Consider the following 22,232-nt stretch of genomic DNA (forward strand, 5'->3'; position numbering starts at 1 on the left):
GTGCAGTTTTAAATGACTGACAGTACTATTATTTGCAATTTTGAAATTTGTTTGAAGAGATGTTTCGCAGCGGAGACGTTAATGCTGTGCTTTCAGTGTAAGCCTTTTAAAAAAAACTGCTCAAATGGGTTGTTAAACGAAAGACAACTTGTTGGATGCAGAAGTTTCTTGCTGCTTGTTGACATTGTTTACTGTGTCAGTTCTTTGAAAATATAACAGTATGAGTTCTCCTAGAAGCAATGAATATCAGAATTGTTTCTGTTTTTATTTATCAAGGGCATTTGTAATCATTAAACGTGTTTCACTAGTAGGCCTGCTGTTGACATTGTGAAGACTGTATATTTAATATGGAGTGAATGTAGACCTTTGTGTATGTCACAGATTGTTCTGTTACCACAGTCTTTATTTCGTTTTCACACAAAGTTTTCACCTTCCAACGTAACGTAAACATTGGTCCATGCTACGGAACAGCCTCACATTACAGTCAAGATTTCGAGTGGGGACACTATCACACTCTAACCCTATTCAAAAGTAAGATTTTGTTAAATGATTAATATGAACAAAATTATCCAGGTGAATGTGAGTTGTTTGATATCGACTCACAACTAGTCCATATAGGTTCATCAAACATCTAAAAGTCTAACCTTGACTAAAGGAAATTTTGAATGTTTAATATGATTTAGTATCTGCACAGGTAAGTAACAAGCTACATGTCAAAAGATTTGGAATCCAATCTTCAGTTGGCTCTTAGGTTGTTGTGGCACTTAATGCACCTTTAATCATTGGATGTCTTTTTTCAAGTCCTTTGCCACTGTAAATGCATTGTTGAATGATAGGTAAGCCAGTGTGCAAGTTGGAGGCAAGGAAGCCTTTCCTACATTCAGTAAGAACAGTGCCTACCAAAGCATGATTGTGTTCAGTCCAATCTTCAGATTATGTTAGTGTTACTATTGATAACTTTCAAATCTTTTAAAATTATTCAAATACTAGTACATCAGTACTTTGTTTTAAAATTAGTTGCCATCATCAGAAGCTATAGCTATTGGACATAAACCTCTATCCATACATAACTTCACCTCTTTTAATAGATTTTAATATATCCACCTAAATAGTGAATGTGCTATAATAAGCAAACAACTGTTCAAAAATATGATTAAAGGGTTGGTGCCTTTTGTACTGTTGTGCAAGACACGAATTTGTAGAGATTGTAAATGGAGAATTGGAACTGTTGTTTACATACAATATAAAGTGCCTGTCATTGGTATAATTACAGAAGCAGTTGATCATAACTGCATGTCTGTGGTATTGTGTAGTTTTTGCACATCAAGATGTGATCTACAGAATACTTTATGTGAATGAACTAATGACTGTTTTGTGGCCACTAAAGTATTTTTAGATTCTAACTAGAACTACCTGTGCATACTGCTGTTTTTATTTTAATTTAAAATATTGAGAAACTCAAATCAAGGGCTTGTGATGTCCATCTATCTTTGAAATTACTTATGTAACATGGTGACAACATCTCACATCGCCACACTGTCTGTATTGTACATTGCATCAGGACAATAAATTTTTCGTTTGCACACATAAGACGTTGATCATTATGCTTTGACAGCCGGTGGGGTTTTGCAGTTTGTTTTCCTGGCTGCTGAAAAAGAAAATGCAGGCTATATATTTTCTACCTAATTCAGTCAGTCGAGGAACTGTTTCCTTAAGTGGCCTTCTTATTGTAATGCAGGTCAGTAGGTAGGCCTTAAATAGAAGAGGGTATCAAATTTTTAGAAATATATCCCATATATCAAGTTCATTATAACTACTGCAATATGGAAGATTGCATCAAATGAAAACTAAATTAAGAGTCTTGTATAATTGTTAATGAAATGTGCATACATTGCATAAAGGACATATTGTGTACATTATGTGTAGCAGACACAAAGTGTTTGGTAAATAATATGTGTTGTTTTGCAAATTGCTCTGCCCTTGATCCCAATTGTGTGCGTGGAGTGTGTGTTAGTGGTTGGGTTGCATGGGGCAAGTTTTACGGCAAGGAGTATTGCATGGGTAGGAAACTTGGGATGAGGATAATGGTTGGAGAATGTCATAAGGATTGACAGTGATGATGTGGGAGTTAGGAGGGTGACATTGGGTGATGTGTGTGGGGCAGGATCAGATCTCATTTCAGAAGTTGACTTCTCATAGTAGCCTTTCTCATGGTACTCCCCCCCCCCCCCCCCCTTCTTTTGTGTGTGTGTGTGTGTGTGTGTGTGTGTGTGTGTGTGTGTGTGTGTGTGTGGGCGCACGCACGCGCGCTAGGTGTATTGTCAATGGAGTGAAACATAGAGTATTGGAAGTGTGTGCTCTACCATTTGATCTTTTTAATTCCATACTTGTTGCTGTAGCTTACCTTCCGACAACTAGCAAACTGGGAGTGCTATACACAAAGTACCAACTTCTTGTGAAAGATACAAGAAATGATTCCTTTCACTTGTGTATGATAGAGCCTACATTGTGAATTTTTTTCATGGTGTATTATACAACAGTACAATTGTTAACACATATACTCACACAAAAAGCAGTGCTATATTTTCACTGGTCACTCCAGAAGGCAGGTGACTGACAGAAATAGATACCTGTTGGTTTTGGCTGGTGATGTATTGCATGTTACATTTTTTTCCTGTTCTTGTTATTGATGCCTCGAAATTTGCCAGTGTCAGTAACTGAAATGTATCAAACCACAATGTGAACATGTGAGTTTTCATATAGGCTACAGTCTAGATCTAGACCAGAGCCAGTCATGGTGATGTTTCTCTACTGCTCGTGGGTTGGCAATACGCCAGCTTCATGTAGCCATTTGGATAATTTCATGTAACCAGTGAGAGACGAGAAAAGAGGCCAAAATTGAGACTTTCACGTCAACCAAGAGGTTTACATTAGGTTGGAAGTTGATGATTTGGTGGCATCGTGGCAGAACCAAGGAACGGGTCAGGTATAATGAAGCTGACTGATCTGTAGTATAGCTCCAGGTCTAGGCTTTGCTGGGAGATAATTTGGTTTTGCGTTGGTGAAGTCAACAAATATGTCATGTAAAAAGAAGCATTCTGTGGGAATGAAAGTTGTGGTGACAGACTGATTCGTAGCATGGCCTGAGGTCTAGATAAGTTTGTAAGATGATAATTGGGTTAAGAGTTGGTGAAGTCATGACTGTGTCACCTAAAAAGGAACTTGGAATGAAGGTTGTGGTGTCGAACAGAAATGTAGTGTTGCCCGATCCCTAGGTTAGATTCGGAGGTGACTGTTTGGTAATTGGTGAAGCCAATGAATGGGAATACAATATCTTAGACTTGGCGAGGAGATGATCTACAGTGTAGCGCAAGTTCTGGGTTGAGTTGTAAGATGAAAGTTCGGTTGTGAGTTGGCAAAGCGGTGTCAGACTGGACAGTGATTGCATATGCGAGATAGTGTGACATCATTCTTGAATAGTGCTCATGTGTGGGAACCTCAGCAAATCAAAATTAAGGAAGAGATCAAAAGTACAGTATCACCATGTTTTCTGTTCAGATTATAACACATCAATGTAGTCAGTACCAAAGTTTTTTTAGCACTTTCCCAGGGAGTTTAATTTGTGTTTTCAGATGAATGGTGATGACACTATGAAACATTATTTGAGAAGTTATGAGACACAATATTTCAATTAGGCTGTTAAACAATTTTACCGCCTCCAATCTGAATTTAATGTAGAGTTCACATGACAAGGGAAGAGCCTGGTGTTTACGTGGTGACATCCACTTGTTCCATGTACATATCAAATGGGAAAGGGAGGCTTATAAAATACATATTCCTGACATTGGCAGAATGAGGCCACTCTATAGTATGATGAACTTGGGAAAGACAAATACTGCAAGTATATAGTGCCATCACAAAGGGAACTTGAAGTATCTCTGAAAGTGCAGTTGCATGTAAACCTTGCAAACATGATGACATACTTCGATGTATGTTTTCGATGTATGTCACACTGTATAAAGAATGATTAGCTTGATTGTTTACTATATTCCATCAAGGAACAGCTGGATGTTACAGTTACACATTATTAAAACTTTTATTCCTTTTAATATAAGAATAATTTTATAAAATTATCTGGCCAATACCATAGAATTCTCTGGTGGGATTGGGCTTTGAAAAGGAAAAATTCTTGTTATTGTACAGCTCTTTTTATTTATGGGTTAACAGCTACTACTATTGTTACGGAAAACCAAATTGTAAATTGGACTACTGTAGTGCCTTCTGGTGAGCTAACGATGTAGTGTTGCGTTTACTTGACATTGTAGTCTGTATTCAGCTGTGGTATGAGCACCAACACTGGCAGTTCACACATTGATCTTATGTTTTGTACACACAGTTTTTTTAATTATAACATGCTTATGTCCAATGTGTTCCACGATCCTTATACATACGTTTGTGCTATAACACGATTCAAAATGCAGATGGCAGAGATTGTATGAATTGTAAAGTTGAAAGTGCATAACTTTCCGTATGTATGGGCAAGCCAACTCTATTTGGTTATATCCTGTCAATATGGTTCTGTCCTTGCAGCTCCGAAGATGGTAACATAGTATATATTCGGTTTCAGTTCTTTTGGACATGACCGAAAGAACACTCATAATTTTGGTCCAGCAGCCATTATGAATTAAGACACAAAGTAGTTAGACATGGGTGCATGTGGCTTTTGAGTGAAATGAATGGGGCAAGTTGAAAATTTATGCTGGGCTGGGATTCGAACCTGGGTTTCCTGCTTACCAGGCAAATGCTCAGACTACCAAGCCATCCACACACAATCATCATTGCCACTGCATGAACTATCCTAGCATGATATACATATATTTTTTTTGCAACTGCACGGAGTACTCTAACACGTGTGTCGTTTTGACCAGCAACCTGCTATCGATATTAACCCATCTAGGCGATAGCATCACCACCTGCCGAGGAATGACTGCTAGTCAGACACACACACACATACAGTGCATGTAGTATCAGTAAGCTTACTGTCTGTGTGTCGGACAGGGAAGGTGCACAATCGTAATTTGACTGAGGACAGATTGTGGGCTGGGAGGCTATGCATGAGCATTTTGAAAACTGCACAACCTGTTGGGTTTTCGAGAAGTCCTGTGGTGAGTGTCTTCAGCACGAGGAGTGACCAAGGTTAAACTACGTCCAGACGTAAAAGAGGACAGATGGCGAAATGTGGTGAAAGTAACATCGGACTTTAATTGTGGGTGGAGTACAAGTGTGTCTGAACCCGCAGTACACTGAAGACTCCTAGCGATGGACCTCCATAGCCTATGACGCATTCACATGCCAATGTTAACACAACATCGACAACTACGACTGAATGGGCGTGTCGCCACGAGCACTGGACGTTGGCGCAGGGGCAGTGTATTGCGTGGTCTGATGAATCCCAATACCTTCTTCATCATTCTGATGGGAGGGCACGAACCCATTTTCTTCGAGGGGAATAACTCCGTGACACGTGTACTGCGAGACCGTGACACGGTGGTGGTGGCTCAGTTGTACTCTGGGGAACATTTACATGGACAGCCGTGGGTCCAGTGGAGCTCCTGCAAGGCACCACGATGGCCAAGGCGAATCGTACTGTGGTTGCAAACTATGTATGTGCCTTCATGGCGATTGTGTTCCCCAACGGCAGTGACATTTTTCAACAAGATAATGTGCCGTGTCATAAGGCCAGGAGTATAATGGAAAGGTTCGACGAACACAGTGACGAGCTCCAATTGATGCGCTGGCCCCCTCCAGCTCGGCAGATCTGAACCCGGTCGAACACATCTGCGATGTGATTGAACGTGGCATCAGAGCTCATTTCTCCTCTGCCCGGAATTCATGGGAATCAGGTGACTCGTGTGTGCAGATGTGGTGCCAGCGCCATGCAGTGACCTACCAAGGCCTTATTGCTTCCATGCCATGATGCATCGCTGCTATTATCCATGCCAAAAGTGGACATAGAAGCGATTATTAAGCAGGTGGTTATAAAGTTCTTGCTGATCTCTCTCTCTCTGTGTGTGTGTGTGTGTGTGTGTGTGTGTGTGTGTGTGTGTGTAAGGTGAGGCAGCCAATGGTCTCTTCAGTGCAGATGCATACCAAGCTCGAACTTTTTTGGGAATCTGTGAAATGCCATGAGTAATGAGGGTAACGGATAAGGAGCACTATATTTCTAGTGTTTGGATAAGTTGAGACTTTTGGTCTGAAGGGAGATGTGCTAAGATGGTCTATGCAGTTGCTGTGACCACTGTATCCAGATGGCTCAGTGGTCAGAGCGTCTGCGTAGTAAGCAGGAGACCCAGGTTTAAATCCTGACCCCGCACAGGTTTTTCAGATTCCCCATTCATTTCAGTCTGTGCCCACTCGGAGCCAATGTCTGTAATTCCTCTGTGTCTTAATGATAACATGGTCTTACTGAAACTGGTCATCTAAATAAATATTTTGCTAGTGATCTTGGCTGTTTGGATTTTTTCCCGCGTTCATTGTATATAATGCCCTCTGGTATGCTAATACAGTGATATTTAAACTTTCCATTGTGACAGAACACTGCAGCGCAGTCAAATGATATGTTGGGCCAGGGAATCTCCTAAATGAATTCACTTTCCCAGTGGCACTGTGGACACAGGTGTTACAGATCACAGTGCTGCTGGACGGTGATGACAGTGAGCTGTGATCCTGGCAGAAACATGCCTCCCATCAGAATGAATTTTTCACTCTGCAGCTGTATGTGTGCTGATGTGAAACTTCCTGGCAGATTCAAACTATGTACTGGACTGAGACTCAAACTCGAGACGTTTACCTGTTGTGGGTACCCTGTTACAGAATGAAAAATTCACTCTGGAAACATCCACCACTCTATGGCTAAGCCATATCTCCACAATATCCTTTCTTCCAGTAGTGCTAGTCCCACAGGAGAACTTCTGTTAAGTTTGAAGTTTGGAAGGTAGCAGATGAGGTAATGGCGGAAGTAAAGCTTTGAGAATCGGTTGTAAGTTGCGTTTGGACAGTTCAGTAGGCAGAACACTAGCCTGTGAAAGGGAGAGGTCCCGAGTTCGTCTTCGTGCGTCGTACGGTTTTGATCTGGCAGGATGTTTCGTACCTCCTGTCGATTAGATGTTCATATACCACGTGCAGCTGAGGATGGGACTGGTAATTTCAAAACTGATCTTGAAACAACAACAAAAATTGAAAATTATTTTTGCAGTCAGGGGCAAATTTATTCCTAATTTCCATTAATACCTTGACTTGCCACATGCATACACAGGATGTCTGAAAATACAGTATGCAACTTCCAGTAGCATATTCTGCCAGGAACCAGAGATCAATCTCCACAATTTTTTATGACTGTTCAATGAAATTTCAAATTGAGGCACCTTCTGAGCTAGCCTGTACATCTTATGGCTAACCAAGCTCTCGTGCTTGGTAACATTGACCGATGTATTAGATTACATTTTATGAGGGGGGGGGGGGGGAGTCTAAGGAGGTATTGGGAAATGAACCGAGGTTCTCCACACAGATGGCAGCATTGCTTATCGTTTGGATTTTGTGTATTCTCCATTTTTGCTTTGGACTTTTTTGCAATATTATTTGTACTTAACATCAATAATGTTGTGTTACACATTGTTCTTTTGTCATAGGACCTAGGCCATATAAAGTAGGTAACTCTGCTGACTAACCAAACTTTTAGGGACCAATATATGACGGACCCTGTCTTACATTGTAGGACACATTAGTCTCATATATATTCTGCAATTGGTTTTTACACATCCTGTATAGTTTCTCAACCTTTTAAGGCCAAAATTATATGGGTGCCAAAAGATCCTAAACTGAGTATTATGAGATGAGGAAGAAATGGCAGGAAATGAGTATTTTGTTTTTACTGGCAGAAGCATGTTACACTTATAGCAATGGTTGAAGGTGACAAACACTAGTCTGAATGCAAGCATTACGCCACTCCATAAGATTTTGCTTTACTTTTTCTGGTATCCCTGTTGTCTTGGCAGTCAGATAGGAGCTTCTGCTGGTGTTTCATACAATGTCAACTCCATGAAACCTCACAAGAAAAATCTGACAATTGTTTGTGTTGTTCAGCTGCTCATAGCTGTTAATATTGAAGTGTCATCATGCAGTCACAGATTTCTTATTTAATGCTTGCCTATTTGATTTGATTATAGTTCTTGTTTTGTCTGTGAAGGGAAGCGTTTTTGTCTCTTGGCCGTACAGCATCAGATACAATTCAAATAGGGGACAGTAGATGCTATGAAGTTATCTTGCGTGAAACTGTTGACATTGCTTGATGAAGTGAATGAAAGTTGCTCCTCTATTCACTCATTGTGAGCTTCTGCTACACATAAAAGCAAATTGATAATATAAGTTTCTAAACAGTATGTGGTGTCAAATATTTGTCACTCACAAGAGACTGTTATTCAGCTAAAAGATTTTTTTTGTTTTATTATTTTTTTTAAATGGAAGAAAGTGAAGGTAAACAGTTAATACCTGTTGTGAATGCACATTAATAAATAAAATAGATGTTTTGTCAGGTGTGTACTAAGTGTATGCTGTAGTTGATAGTTGTTATTTCCATAAAATTATGGAGGGCAACGGAAAAAAAGAGTTCAGAATTATTGACATTTGGAAATCAGCTGTAACTAAAGTTATGATTTGTTAGATATCTGAAATGTTGCTGTGGTAATGATATTTGTGAAAATAGGTCCTTCTCTTTGATAACTTCTTACCTAAAAGTGAAACTCAATAATGCTGTAGTAATGCAATATGTCATTCTTACGTGAGATTGAAAGTTGAACCTATCAACACTGTGTGTCAGTATACCTCTACAGCCATCACAGAATTTGTAATTGTGCGGTCAACAAATGTAGGTCTTATGTAGGTACCTGAAAATGTCCTAATGCCAAATTTGGAAAAAAAAAAACTGTTAGTGGTAGTATGGAATGGCTTGAAAATGATGTCAAACCATGAACCAAGTTCAATATGTAATTGTGCAAATATGGCATTAAGATATGGCAACATATACAGCTTTGAGTTGCATTAGAAAGGTACATGTGCTCTTTTCAGTTTGTTTGAATACTAAATTATCTTACTGTAGTAAAGGTTTGTTGGTAGAAGTTGTTGTTTTGCGCCTTAAATATTTTAATTCTGACAAGCAAGCTTGGCAGTGCTAAGTATGTATGGGAATTAGCTATGTGTCCTAATATCCTCTTCTCCCCCCCCCCCCCCCCCCCTTCATCTCCGCCCCCACCATTCTCTCCATCTCCCCACCCCATCCCCATATCTCTACCTGTTTCCTCTTCCTCACTTTTCTGACTTTGGGTCAAAAGTCATTTAAAATGAATTACTAGATCAGTTGGGATCATTGGTGTACGGGATATGGGAGCTGCTGGATGTGTGAGGACAGTAGCTTCAATGAGAGTATTTCACATAGTTTTAATCTGCGAATGGTAGGGTGATGTAATTTTGGACGATTCAGATTCCGTAGTAGTATTCTAATCATCAGCTGATGAGCCATAAATTCAACTTTTCTTTTTTGTGTTAAAACCGACAGCGAGAAAGGAAATTAATCAGATAATTGTTCTGTATACAGTTTTTGTTTAATCTTACCTATAAGGAGAAGGAATAAATATGTGTGAAACAATTTATTTAACCTCTGTATGTCCATCTTTTCATAGATGGTTGCGGGACACGGCTGTTCGATACAGGATCTCAAATTAAACACCTTTCAGCCCTCCAGTTACCGAACTTGTTACCAGTTTCGCTGATTTTGTATGCCATCTTCAGGCCCCCGACCGACGTGTAGGAAGATTCCATCTCGAATCTGATTGAAACAGGGGCCAGCAATACTGGTATCAGTAGATTTATGCTTGCTATAGCTATACCTTCAACCATCATCTGCTGAACTGTCAGCAATTAAAATAAGTTTGGAAACTGGATAGCTGAAAGGTGTTTAATTTGACATTTGACCTCCTGACAATTTATTTAATGGTTTAAATGCCCTGCTACTGTTGTTAAAATTGACAAAATTGTAAATGTGCACAGCAAAGTACACTAGAGCAGTTTCTTGCACGCCGTTGGTTTTAGCAGAAAGCCTGTACATGTTATTTAAAAAACAATGTGTACAGTAGTACTGTGTAAAAATTTGAAGTAATTTGGTTAATAGCTTTTCAAGATTTTTGGAAACAATATTAAATATTGTTTATGTATGTAGATATTTGACATTAATCGGTCAAGAATTTTTTGAGATCTTTGGTAACAGTGTTTCCCATTCATACAATACACTAGAAAAATACGTAGCCAGTGTCCTTGTGATTGTTTATTAGAACACTGCGTAAAAATTTGAAACAAATTGGTCAAAAACCTTCCAAGATTTTTGGCACCACTGTTATATAACATCTTGTATTTATTATAGGCGCATAGATTTGGGCTCCAGGAAGTAGTAGAAGTGACTAAAAGAGGCATTGTAATTCTGTAATTTTGTGCACTGTACCTATCCAATCCGATTGTTTGTACCCATTTTATCTTTTTGCCTTCACATTTTTCTGATCATTCGTTCATTTGAACACATTTCACGTCCATCTGTGACCCACTGCAGCAGCATGCTGACCGGTAAGAGCAGGGGCCATTGTCCTCCCACCCGACAGCCCTTTAAGGAGCTGCATTACAAGCAGTTATTGGGATCTCTTATCTCAATGATGCTTTTGTGGGCTCAATCAGACCAAGTTAGGGCCGTCCACTGCTGCTGCTCCGGTAGGGCCAGGCGCGGCACTGCTTGCTTGTGGGTGCCACTGAGAGGTCGGGAGGCAATCATGTCAACTGCACCCAATTCTGGCAGTGAGTACATGCTCTGTATATTCTCACACAGCATATTGAGACTGGTGGCCATTTACATTTGTGAGAGCTTACTTCCCATGTTAGTGAGCATGCACATATTTTGAGTAAGAGATAAATGGTTTTTATTTTTGTGTGTGTGTGTCTGTGTGTGTGTGTGGGTGTGATATGCCCTTAATAAATACAGTATTAAATGCAGACTGATATATGAATTGGTAGTCCCAGAGGAAAAAATTAAATGAGCCTAATAAGTGGATTGATAGTAGTGCAGTGGAAAAGTAATCCACATTACTGAGTGGTGATAAGTTTTCAGTAGAGGCAATGAAAGTAAAGTAAGTGTGTGTATGCAGAGTCTCATTCCTTTGCAAATGCATATTTTTGCATTGTGAATTAGGCCTTTTGTTTTTGTTTATGCTGTTTTCCAGTTGCCCTTACTACAAATTAGTTGTGGTTCAATTGCGGTCCATGTTAGGATTTCCCATTTGTTGTATGAGTTATATGTACTCGTGTACAATTTTACATTTTTGAATCGCACAAGAGCACAAACATTGTGACTTGTAATTTTGAATTATTAATGATGTACAAGAAATGAAAAAGGTCTGGCTTTAAAAAGGAGGCATTCAGATGCTATACAAATACATCCCAGAGTGATTACAGGTACTTGATCTTCTCAATTGTGACACCTTGTATTCATGGGGACTTCCCGTTTGTGTTAGAGGTGCAAGTGTGTGTGTGTGTGTGTGTGTGTGTGTGTGTGTGTGTGTGTGTGTGTGTGTGTGTGTGTGAGAGAGAGAGAGAGAGAGAGAGAGAGAGAGAAAGGAGATATAAATTCCACTGTAATGGTGTTGGTGTTCGTTTTACTTGTTGCTCTTATTTATTTATTTATTTTGTTTATCCTTATTCATGCAAGGACCATCTGTCAGTGAATAGGATTTGTAAGGGGACAATAGTGCAGATAAATTAGACCAAAACGTCCAACACACAGCATATGAGAATAGGGCAGTAGCCTATGTGGAATGAATATCAGTATTAAATTGTGGATATTTGATTCAGTAGTCACATGGGGGGGAGAGGGGGACATAATGTGCCTGACAGGTGGATTCAAAAAAGGAATTAAAAGTAAGTGTGTATTCAGAGTATTGTTTCCTTGCAAATGCACATATTGCGTCTTGCTTCAGTCTTTTCGTCATCATTTGTTGTTTAGTTCCATCTGCATTTACTTGAATTTGTAAAATTAGTTGGTGTTCAGCAGCGGGCCATGTTCGAATTACTCATTCTTTTTATAAGCTCTGTACTTTCTTGTGTATGTCCTTTGTATTGCGCAGGAGCACTGGATCGTTGACTCTTTTAATGAATTACTATTAATTGACAGGGAATGGGAAAGGTTTGCAGTTTGGCTTCAGAAAGGAACCATCCATTTGTTACTTTTTTTGTGTAGGAAACATTTACAGGATAAATGGTCGCAGAACAGTAATAGGGACATCTTTTCTGATTTAATAACGATATTTGATAATATGGGTTAGACTATATCTTTATGAAAGTTGGAGGATGAGAGAATTGAGAGAAACATTGCCAATGGTTCCTGCTGTACCAGTAAAATAAAAAGCAGGAGGAAATTATTTTATCATATTTTTCACCCTCAGCTCGCAGAAATGGCAGTGTAACAGTTTTTGACTTCTTAGCAGCTCATCAGATGATCTGTTAAAAAAGAAAGGAAGCGAAAGGAGGTGTGTAAATGACTAGGGGTCTAAATTAGAAAATCAGACTGGCTTCAATACACAACTACACACACTTGTATGTGGAAATAATGGAAAATTATTTAAATAAATGTTTTATTGATTTTTTATTATGTCAAGTGTTGCTGGACTAATACACCCACATATGTGTAAGAACAACATTTATCACACAACAAAGGGATTTAACCAATCTTTATGGCTTTTTATTAATAGTTAGCCAAACCACCCCTTGTAGCAGTCACCATGCGAGGCTTACAATCTTCGCATTGCAAAGATATCTCCTTCAAATATTGATTTTGATTGCAGTGAGATATGACCCTTTAAGTCAAATTTATTTTATTTGTGACCTAGCCTTTGGCTTCTTCCCTTTTTAGCAACTCCCAAACATTCTCTATTGGATCGAAATCAGGAGAATCTCCTGACCATTCTAGTAAAGTTACATTTTCCTACATCTTTATCTACATCTATATGCATAACTCAACGAGCCACCATATGGCACATGGTGGAGGGTACTCTGTACCACTACTACTCATTTCCTTTCCTGCACTCACGAACGGAGTGAGAGAAAAACAGATGTCTGTATGTCTCTGTATGAGCCATAATCTCTATAATCTTGTCTTCGTGATCCTTACGTGAAATGTAGGTTGACGGCAGTAGAATGGTTTGCAGTCAGCCTCAAATGCCGCTTCTCTAAATTTCCTCAGTAGTGCTCCTCAAAAAGAATGTTGCCTTCCCTCCAGGGAGTCCCATTTGAGTTCCTGAAGCATCTCATTACTTGCTTGTTGCCCGAACCTAACAGTAACACATCTGGCAGCCCACTTCTGAGTTGTTTCGATGTCTTCCTTCGATCCGACCAGCTGCGGATCCCAGACACTTAAACAGTACTCGACAGTAGGTTACACTAGTACCCTATATACAGTATCCTTTACACATGAACCACACTTTCCAGAAATTCTCCCAATAAACTGAAGTCAACCATTTGCCTTTCCTGCTACAGTCCATATATGCTCATTCCATATCATACTGGTTTTCATTGTTATGCATAGATTTTTAATTGACATGACTGTTTCAAGCAGCGCATTACTAATGCTATATTCAAAAATTATGGACTGTTTTTCCTATTCGTGTGCATTAACTCATATTTCTATACATTTAGAGCAAACACCATTTATCACACCAAGTAGAAATTTTGTCTTAAGTTATCTCGTATCCTCCTACAGTCTTTCAATGCTGACGCCTTCCCATACGTCATAGCATCATCAGCGAAGAGCTGCAAATTATTGCCCACCTGTCAGCCGGATCATTTATGTACACAGAAAATAAGAGAAGTGGTATTGCACTTTCCCGGGTCATTGCTGATGATACTCTTGTCTCTGATGAACACACCCCATTGAGGACAACATACTGGATCCTGTTACGTAAGAAGTTTTTGAGCCACTCTCATATCTGGGAACCCATTCCGTATGCTTGTACCTTCGTTAACAGTTGGCAGTGTGGCACCGTACCCGGTGCTTTATGGAAAGCATCTGTTGCCGTCCATTCATATTTTGACTTTCACACAAATGATGCTTTCTAAAACCGTACTGATTCGTGGACAGAAACTAATCCCTCTCAAGGAAATTTAATGTATTTGAACTGAGGATATGTTAAAATATTCTGCATGAAACCACCGTAAAGGATATTGGTTTGTGATGTTGCGGGTCTGTTCTTTTACCCCTCTTATATACAGGAGACAAATGCGCTTGTTTCTAGTCACTTGGGACTGTGCGCTGGGTAGGGAATTCACGATAAATACAAGCTAAGTAAGGGGCTACATCTACATCTACATTGACACTCCGCAAGCCACCCAACGGTGTGTGGCGGAGGGCACTTTACGTGCCACTGCCATTACCTCCCTTTCCTGTTCCAGTCGCGTATGGTTCGCGGGAAGAACGACTGTCTGAAAGCCTCCGTGCGCGCTCTAATCTCTCTAATTTTACATTCGTGATCTCCTCGGGAGGTATAAGTAGGGGGAAGCAATACATTCGATACCTCATCCAGAAACGCACCCTCTCGTAACCTGGCGAGCAAGCTACACCGCGATGCAGAGCGCCTCTCTTGCAGAGTCTGCCACTTGAGTTTGTTAAACATCTCCGTAACGCTATCACGGTTACCAAATAACCCTGTGACGAAACGCGCCGCTCTTCTTTGGATCTTTTCTATCTCCTCCGTCAACCCGATCTAGTACGGATCCCACACTGATGAGCAATACTCAAGTATAGGCCGAACGAGTGCTTTGTAAGCCACCTCCTTTGTTGATGGACTGCATTTTCTAAGGACTCTCCCAATGAATCTCAATCTGGTACCCGCCTTACCAACAATTAATTTTATATGATCATTCCACTTCAAATCGTTCCGCACGCATACTCCCAGATATTTTACAGAAGTAACTGCTACCAGTGTTTGTTCTGCTATCATATAATCATACAATAAAGGATCCTTCTTTCTATGTATTCGCAATACATTACATTTGTCTATGTTAAGGGTCAGTTGCCATTCCCTGCACCAAGTGCCTATCCGCTGCAGATCTTCCTGCATGTCGCTACAATTTTCTAATGCTGCAAGTTTTCTGTATACTACAGCATCATCCGCAAAAAGCCGCATGGAACTTCCGACACTATCTACTAAGTCATTTATATATATTGTGAAAAGCAATGGTCCCATAACACTCCCCTGTGGCACGCCAGAGGTTACTTTAACGTCTGTAGACGTCTCTCCATTGATAACAACATGCTGTGTTCTGTTTGCTAAAAACTCTTCAATCCAGCCACACAGCTGGTCTGATATTCCGTAGGCTCTTACTTTTTTTATCAGGCGACAGTGCGGAACTGTATCGAACGCCTTCCGGAAGTCAAGAAAGATAGCATCTACCTGGGAGCCTGTATTTAATATTTTCTGGGTCTCATGAACAAATAAGGCGAGCTGGGTCTCACACGATCGCTGTTTCCGGAATCCATGTTGATTCCTACATAGTAGATTCTGGGTTTCCAGAAATGACATGATACGCGAGCAAAAAACATGTTCTAAAATTCTACAAGAGATCGACGTAAGAGATATAGGTCTATAGTTTTGCGCATCTGCTCAACGATCCTTCTTGAAGACTGGAACTATCTGTGCTCTTTTCCAATCATTTGGAACCCTCCGTTCCTCTAGAGACTTGCGGTACACGGGTGTTAGAAGGGGGGCAAGTTCTTTCGCGTACTCTGTGTAGAATCGAATTGGTATCCCGTCAGGTCCAGTGGACTTTCCTCTATTGAGTGATTCCAGTTGCTTTTCTATTCCTTGGACACTTATTTCGATGTCAGCCATTTTTTCGTTTGTGCGAGGATTTAGAGAAGGAACTGCAGTGCGGTCTTCCTCTGTGAAACAGCTTTGGAAAGAGCTGTAGAGTACTGTAGAGTACTCTTCATGAAACTGAATTGGGATTTCATCATGATCTGGCGACTTATTTGTTTTCAACTCTTTCATTTGTTTCTCTATGCCAGGAATGCGGACTACTGCGTCTGTGCTGTTGTCCAAAGGCAGTGTGTTGGTACGACTCTCCTGCATGAATGATTTCTTAAATGCAAAATTTAAAAGTTCAACTTAGCTTTTACCATCTTCTATTGCCAGACCAGACTGGTCAGTGTGACTGGATAGAAGCTTTAGACCCTCTTAGAGATTTATGTAGGGCTAGAATTTTGTCAGGCTCTCAATAAGACCTTTTGCTAAGGTATGACAGTTGTACACTTTGTCCACTGAATGTTTTACAGCTACACGAATTTCTATTAACTTATGCCAGTCTCATTTGCGCTTACTATTTTGAACCAATGGTGCAACAGCTTTTGCTTCCTCAGCATTTTTCAGATTTTGTTGGGTCTTTTTCTTCCTTAATCCATTTACTTGGCATATACTTCTCCAGAGTATGATTTACAACCTGTTTAACCTTTGCCCATAATCGCACCACATCCATCATGTGGAACTAAATGGTGTCATTCCATTGTCTAAGTGGGATTCCAACAACTGTCTGCACTTTCTGGCAGAAACACTCTCCTAGCTGTTTTGATTGATTTACTAACTTTAATAGCCAAAGCCGTAATGGGAAGATTGTGGTTACTAATCCCGTTCTCTATACTGACATTGTCGATTAGATCAGGCCTGTTTGTAGCTACAAGGTCTAAAATTTTTGACTTTCTTGAAAACCTAGTCAAAAGAACTTCACAAGACTGCCCTTTTGTACCCCCTGCAATGACGTCCCAGTCAGTGGGTCAAAGTCACCTTCAACTAATATTGCCTAATCTGTGTATCTGTGTGCACTAATGATTGTAGACTTTCATTGAGTGACTCTATAACCGTCACAGTGGGATTGGGTGGCTAGTAAAAACATCCAACAATTAACTTGATTTCATCTAAACCTGTAGTAGCCTATTCGGCCAGATAACTTTACTGTCACACTTGAATTCGACTTCGATAGAGGCAATATTTTTGTCAACCGCAATGAACACAGCCCTCCTTTGGCTTCTAATCTGCCTTTTCGATATAGTTTCCATGAATTGATAAATATTTCAAAGCTTTCCACTTCAGGTTTCAGCCAATTCTTGGTCCCCAGCACAACTTGAATGTGAGAAGTTTCCTGGAGAACAGTAAATTCAGCAACTTTGTTATGAATACATCAGCAGTTTACTGATAAAGTTTTGACACTTGAAGTGTTTTTATTCTTCAGGAAATTTTTTGCAGATTGTATTGTGTGGCAGGTTGAACCATTTTCCACTGACTATTTCTCTCTCTCTCTCTCTCTCTCTCTCTCTCTCTCTCTCTCTCTCTCTCCTGTCTCATAGTTGTGGCAGTCCATAAGGCTTTGGTGTACTGCTGCTGTCTCATTATGCCTTGAATGACCCAGAGACTTCCCAATCTTTTACCACAAATCACAGATCCTATTTTGACTGTGGTTTTATGTTTGATAGACCATATGGCACAATTTTCATTTTATTTTTCTGAAGAGTATCACCTGATTATGTCTTGTTCATCAAAATTTGAATGGTGCTTTCATCACTGAAGCATAACTGCAAAATGAGTCATTATCACGTAATAAAAATGGAATATTTTTTATAAGGCAAAGAGAAAAATATTTTTAAAAAATGCTGGTCTTCAATCATTCACAGTGAGGTGCCGGTACTTCTGAATGCAATCCAATTGTCGTTTTATAATCATGTTGTTTAGTCTGTCATTAAAATTGGTCTGCACCTTCTGTAGACCAACTCAGCCAGTCTTGTATGGACTGTTAGAGATGGAAGCCCCTGCATCTTCAAGCTTCTGTCTGATGGTGCTATTTGTTGCTGTTCTGTCCTCCAATACTATATCTTGCAACTACTGCATACCACGAGGAGAAAGCGTTTTGTTTCTGCCCCATTTACCATTTTGTTTGGTGTTATGGATTCATTGCTGAGCTTCTGATTATTAATATTAGCCACCAAAGTTTTAGAAATTCCACATTTATTTATTTATTTTTATTTTATTTAGCTATTTGTGTTATGGGAGATTGGTTCCACAAGTTACTTACCTCCCCAACCTTCCAATCCTACGCTCCACCAAGACAGAATGTATGTATCCCAAATGACCACTTGTCGTGTTATTCATATGAAAGCGTGTGAAAGTTTTTGAGCTGTTTGTGAGTCTCGTCACTGAGGTGAAACTTGCTTACTAGCCTGGTACTATCCTAGTCAGATATGGGAAACAGCCTAAAACCCACACCCAGGCTCGCCAGCACACCGACTCTTGTCAGTGATCTGCAGGGCGGATTTGATCCAGGGCTGGCACACTTCCCCATCCCGGAAGCAGCACTTGAACAACACAGCTAGTTGAATAGGCACCAACATTTGAACAGTGGAGAAATCAAACAGTTGTTTCAATGAAATTTCCCTCTACAAGAATGCAACTAGTTATTAAATATACCTACACTTTTCTTAAAATTATTTTTCACGTTGAAATTAGGTAATATTAGCAAACCTGGCAATGCTTCGCAATTACTGAATATGTTTAGGAATTGAATATAAATACTAAATTCCTTGCCCACCTCCCCCCCCCCCCCCTCTCTACGTGTCTTCTCATTCCTTCTTTTCATTTGTACATCCCCCCCCCCCCCCGCCCCCCAAATCTCTCTGTGCATAACCTCCTCACCCCTCTCTATGCCCATTTCTATCGTAATGATGAGAGTATCGTGTAAAACTTTGTAGTAAATTTGTCAGTAACTTTTCAAGGATTTTGGTAACAATGTTTCCCCTTTATATATTACATATGTATTTATATATTATGTATAATTGTCAAACTGATTTTTTTTGTTATGAAAACATGACAGAAGAACTGTCAAACTGTGAACATAAAAATGTTTTATTTCCTTTTTTTGTACCAAAAGCGCCATTTACCATCCACAATTACGAACACAACAAAAATCAACCAAATCAGTCAAGCTGTTGATTTTAATTTCTGACTTCTCCAGTGGATTTTCCAAAAATTTTCTTTCATACAAATCTTGTCCTGAGAACACTAAATACACATGCAAAAAAAAGATCAGCCAAATCATTCAAGCCATTCTCATATGATGATCTTGCACACATGAAGCAATTGATTTTTGTTTGTAGAGATTATGTCATTTCATCAATTTTATTAAGTGGTCAAATGAGTATTAATTTGGTCAGGAGCCATATAGTCCATTCTCTGCAGCTACCACTTAAAAAGTCATAGCAGCCAAAATACTCCACGAAAGGCATGGCTGTGAGCAGGCAATATAATTTCAAACTGTAAACGATGTATATACAATTTGAGGTGAAGTTTTTCTCTTTTTATTTCTCCGATTGCAGTAGTGCTGTTTTCATCATTCAAACTCATCCATAAATGTATTTATATTTCTTCTTCTATAATTAAGTAATTAGATTTTCATATTGATACTATCATTTATTCCTGACAGCCTCATACTGGCTTACTATTACATGGATCTTTCGTGAGTACATTGACTCTCACGTATCTGGTACTGACTGTTAACAGCTTTCAGTTTTGAAATTCAGTATGTATCTAATTGTCCTCTTCAACATCCATGGAAGTACATTGGAATGGAGTAGTCAGAAGTCCACCTGGGCAGTCTGTATGGCATTGACAGCTCTTTTGTACTGGACTAAATAAGCCTTATTGGTACAGTTGTGGGTTCTTAGCCTTACTCCTGGGGGAGTCAGAGCACACATTATAACACATGGCATATTAAATAACTGTATTACAACTGAGTGAGATGTATGTAAACACTTATGAGCTTGTCAATGCCAGCTATGCTCATTTGTTGCTGTGTCTGGCAGCAACTATGCTATCTTGTGGTTTTGCTATGAGATGTTGACCTTGCTTTGGCATCTCGTTCTTCGGACAACACAACAAACTCTGTGTGGAAGCAGCCTCTGTGAATTACTGTTGCAGGGAGAATAGAACCAGACATACCCTGGAAATGATGAGCTAGTGTCAACTGATAATCCTTCTGCCACCGGAAATCATCAGAGAAAAATGGCAAACACACAAAATTGGACCTTTTTGGAGACCAAAAATTGTGAAGACTTCATTAAATATTGAAGGATTATCAAGAGAGAAAGAGTTCTTGCTGTCAGACAATGCAAACAACATTCATAGGACATTTTAGCATTGCAAGAAGCATGCAGAGGAGCAAACAACCGAAGACCAAAAATTGAAGGGATGGTGGTGATATTAGTACGGCCTCATGAACAGTATGGTAGCGGTATCTTTGTAAGACCAGATATGGAGATTGAGTCAACAAGTACCACAGATACAATCAATCTTGAAATTGTAACAATTGCGCTGCTGTTGTGTAGTATTATGTTAGTGTACAAACCACCTAATATTGATTTTAGTTTTGGATTCTTCCACTACTTCTTGGTAGAACAATTCCATATATAAGACTGGATAACAAGTACACTGTTTTTGTTCTACTAATTTGTATTTATTTAAAATTAGTTTTTGGCTTATTAGGCCATCTTCAGGAAACAACTGACTAGCATCTGAAAGGGATGCTGGTTCTTAGGTAGTGGTACTTAGTTACCGAAGAGCCAGTGTCCCTCTCTGACACTAGTTAGTTGTTTCCTGAAGGTGGGCTAATAAGCCAGAAACTAGTTTGAGGTAAACACAAATCAGTAGAACAGAAATGGTGTACTTGTTGTTCAACCTTAAAATAAATATCGATTTTACCTCCCATAAGCCAAATACTTTTCATAATCAAAACATGAAGAGTGGATTGTGAGATTTTAACTGAGAAATTGTTGACTGTGGATATAACTCAAGTGGAAAAAAGAGGAGGAGGAGGAGGGAAGAACTAGAAAGTTGAACAGGAAACAAGGGATTGAAGTGTATTTCTGATCCTAAACTAAGACCGTCACTTAATAGCAGCAGATGATAGAGAGGATATAATCCGGACATCATCTTCATGACAGAACAGCACTTATTGTTTTACAAATACGGTAGACCTTTCCCAGGATGGAATGTTGCCCTGTATCTTACATAGTTTCTGGAGTTGTCCGAATAGGAAGTGTACCCGTCAAATGCTATTTTAACACCAACAAAGCAAAATTGAAGGCTTTCAGAGTCAAACACAGAGGCAAACCCAAAAATGTACAAAGAATTTGTAAACTTGCAAAGAAAACATCAAGGAGGCATATTGTACTTGGATGTAGGACCCAATATATATGTGGCCTTGACTCAAGCTCATAAGACTTGTTGAGCACATTTTGTAACAAGTACAATGCAGATACTTCCTCATCAGATACAATTGAAGCAGGAGAACTACTGCTGCGAAACATAGCTGAATGAAGAAGTGAGAGGTGGACTAAATTACTTTCTGGTAAGGACATGAAACAGAACAGGTGAAGAGTGTGGAAATGAATAAAAAAAATTGCAGCTATGCTCCTACAAGCCCACTGTTGTGTACAAACAGCACTCCAAACCTGATTGTTCACCAACTGTTACTGTATGGAAAAAAACAAGACAGAATCCCTGAACAAACTGGATTCAGACCAGGGAAAGCATGATGTAATAAAATACTAAATCTGACTCAAAACATTGAAGACAACTCTGAAAGGAAATCGTAACTACTGCTGCCTTTGTTGACCTGTCTGCTGCATACGATACAGTAAACCACCGATGACTCCTCACAAAAGTCTATGAAATAACAAAGGATGTTTGACTGACTTACATGTTGTGAGGCATGGTACGAATTGAAGGTTGTATATAATCCTCCAAGGGAAGGAAAGTAGTTGGAGAAACTAAAAGAATGACTTACCACAAGGGAGCGTTCTTTCCCCTGTTCTATATAATATACACACAAGTGACCAGCCAGGCCAGTTGGAAAATGAAAGATTCAGTCGACACCACCATTACTGTTCAAGCAACATCATTTGAGGAGGTTGAAAGAAAAGTGACAGAGGCTTTGGATACCTAGGGAAACGACTATGAAGAAAGTAACCTGTGACCTAACCCAGAAAAAATGCAGTTATGTGCATTCCTCCTGCATATTAGAGAAGCCTCAAGACATATGTGAATAGA

At 39.5% G+C, this 22,232-nt stretch overlaps 1 protein-coding gene across 2 annotated transcripts in view; it reads left to right on the forward strand.

The window, feature by feature from the left end:
- LOC124552424 (activin receptor type-2A) overlaps positions 1-22,232 on the forward strand; it is a 109,459-nt gene that overhangs the window by 1,321 nt on the left and 85,906 nt on the right. The window lies entirely within an intron of this gene.

This window comes from Schistocerca americana, chromosome 10, assembly GCF_021461395.2.
Source record: "Schistocerca americana isolate TAMUIC-IGC-003095 chromosome 10, iqSchAmer2.1, whole genome shotgun sequence".
Lineage (NCBI taxonomy): Eukaryota > Metazoa > Arthropoda > Insecta > Orthoptera > Acrididae > Schistocerca > Schistocerca americana.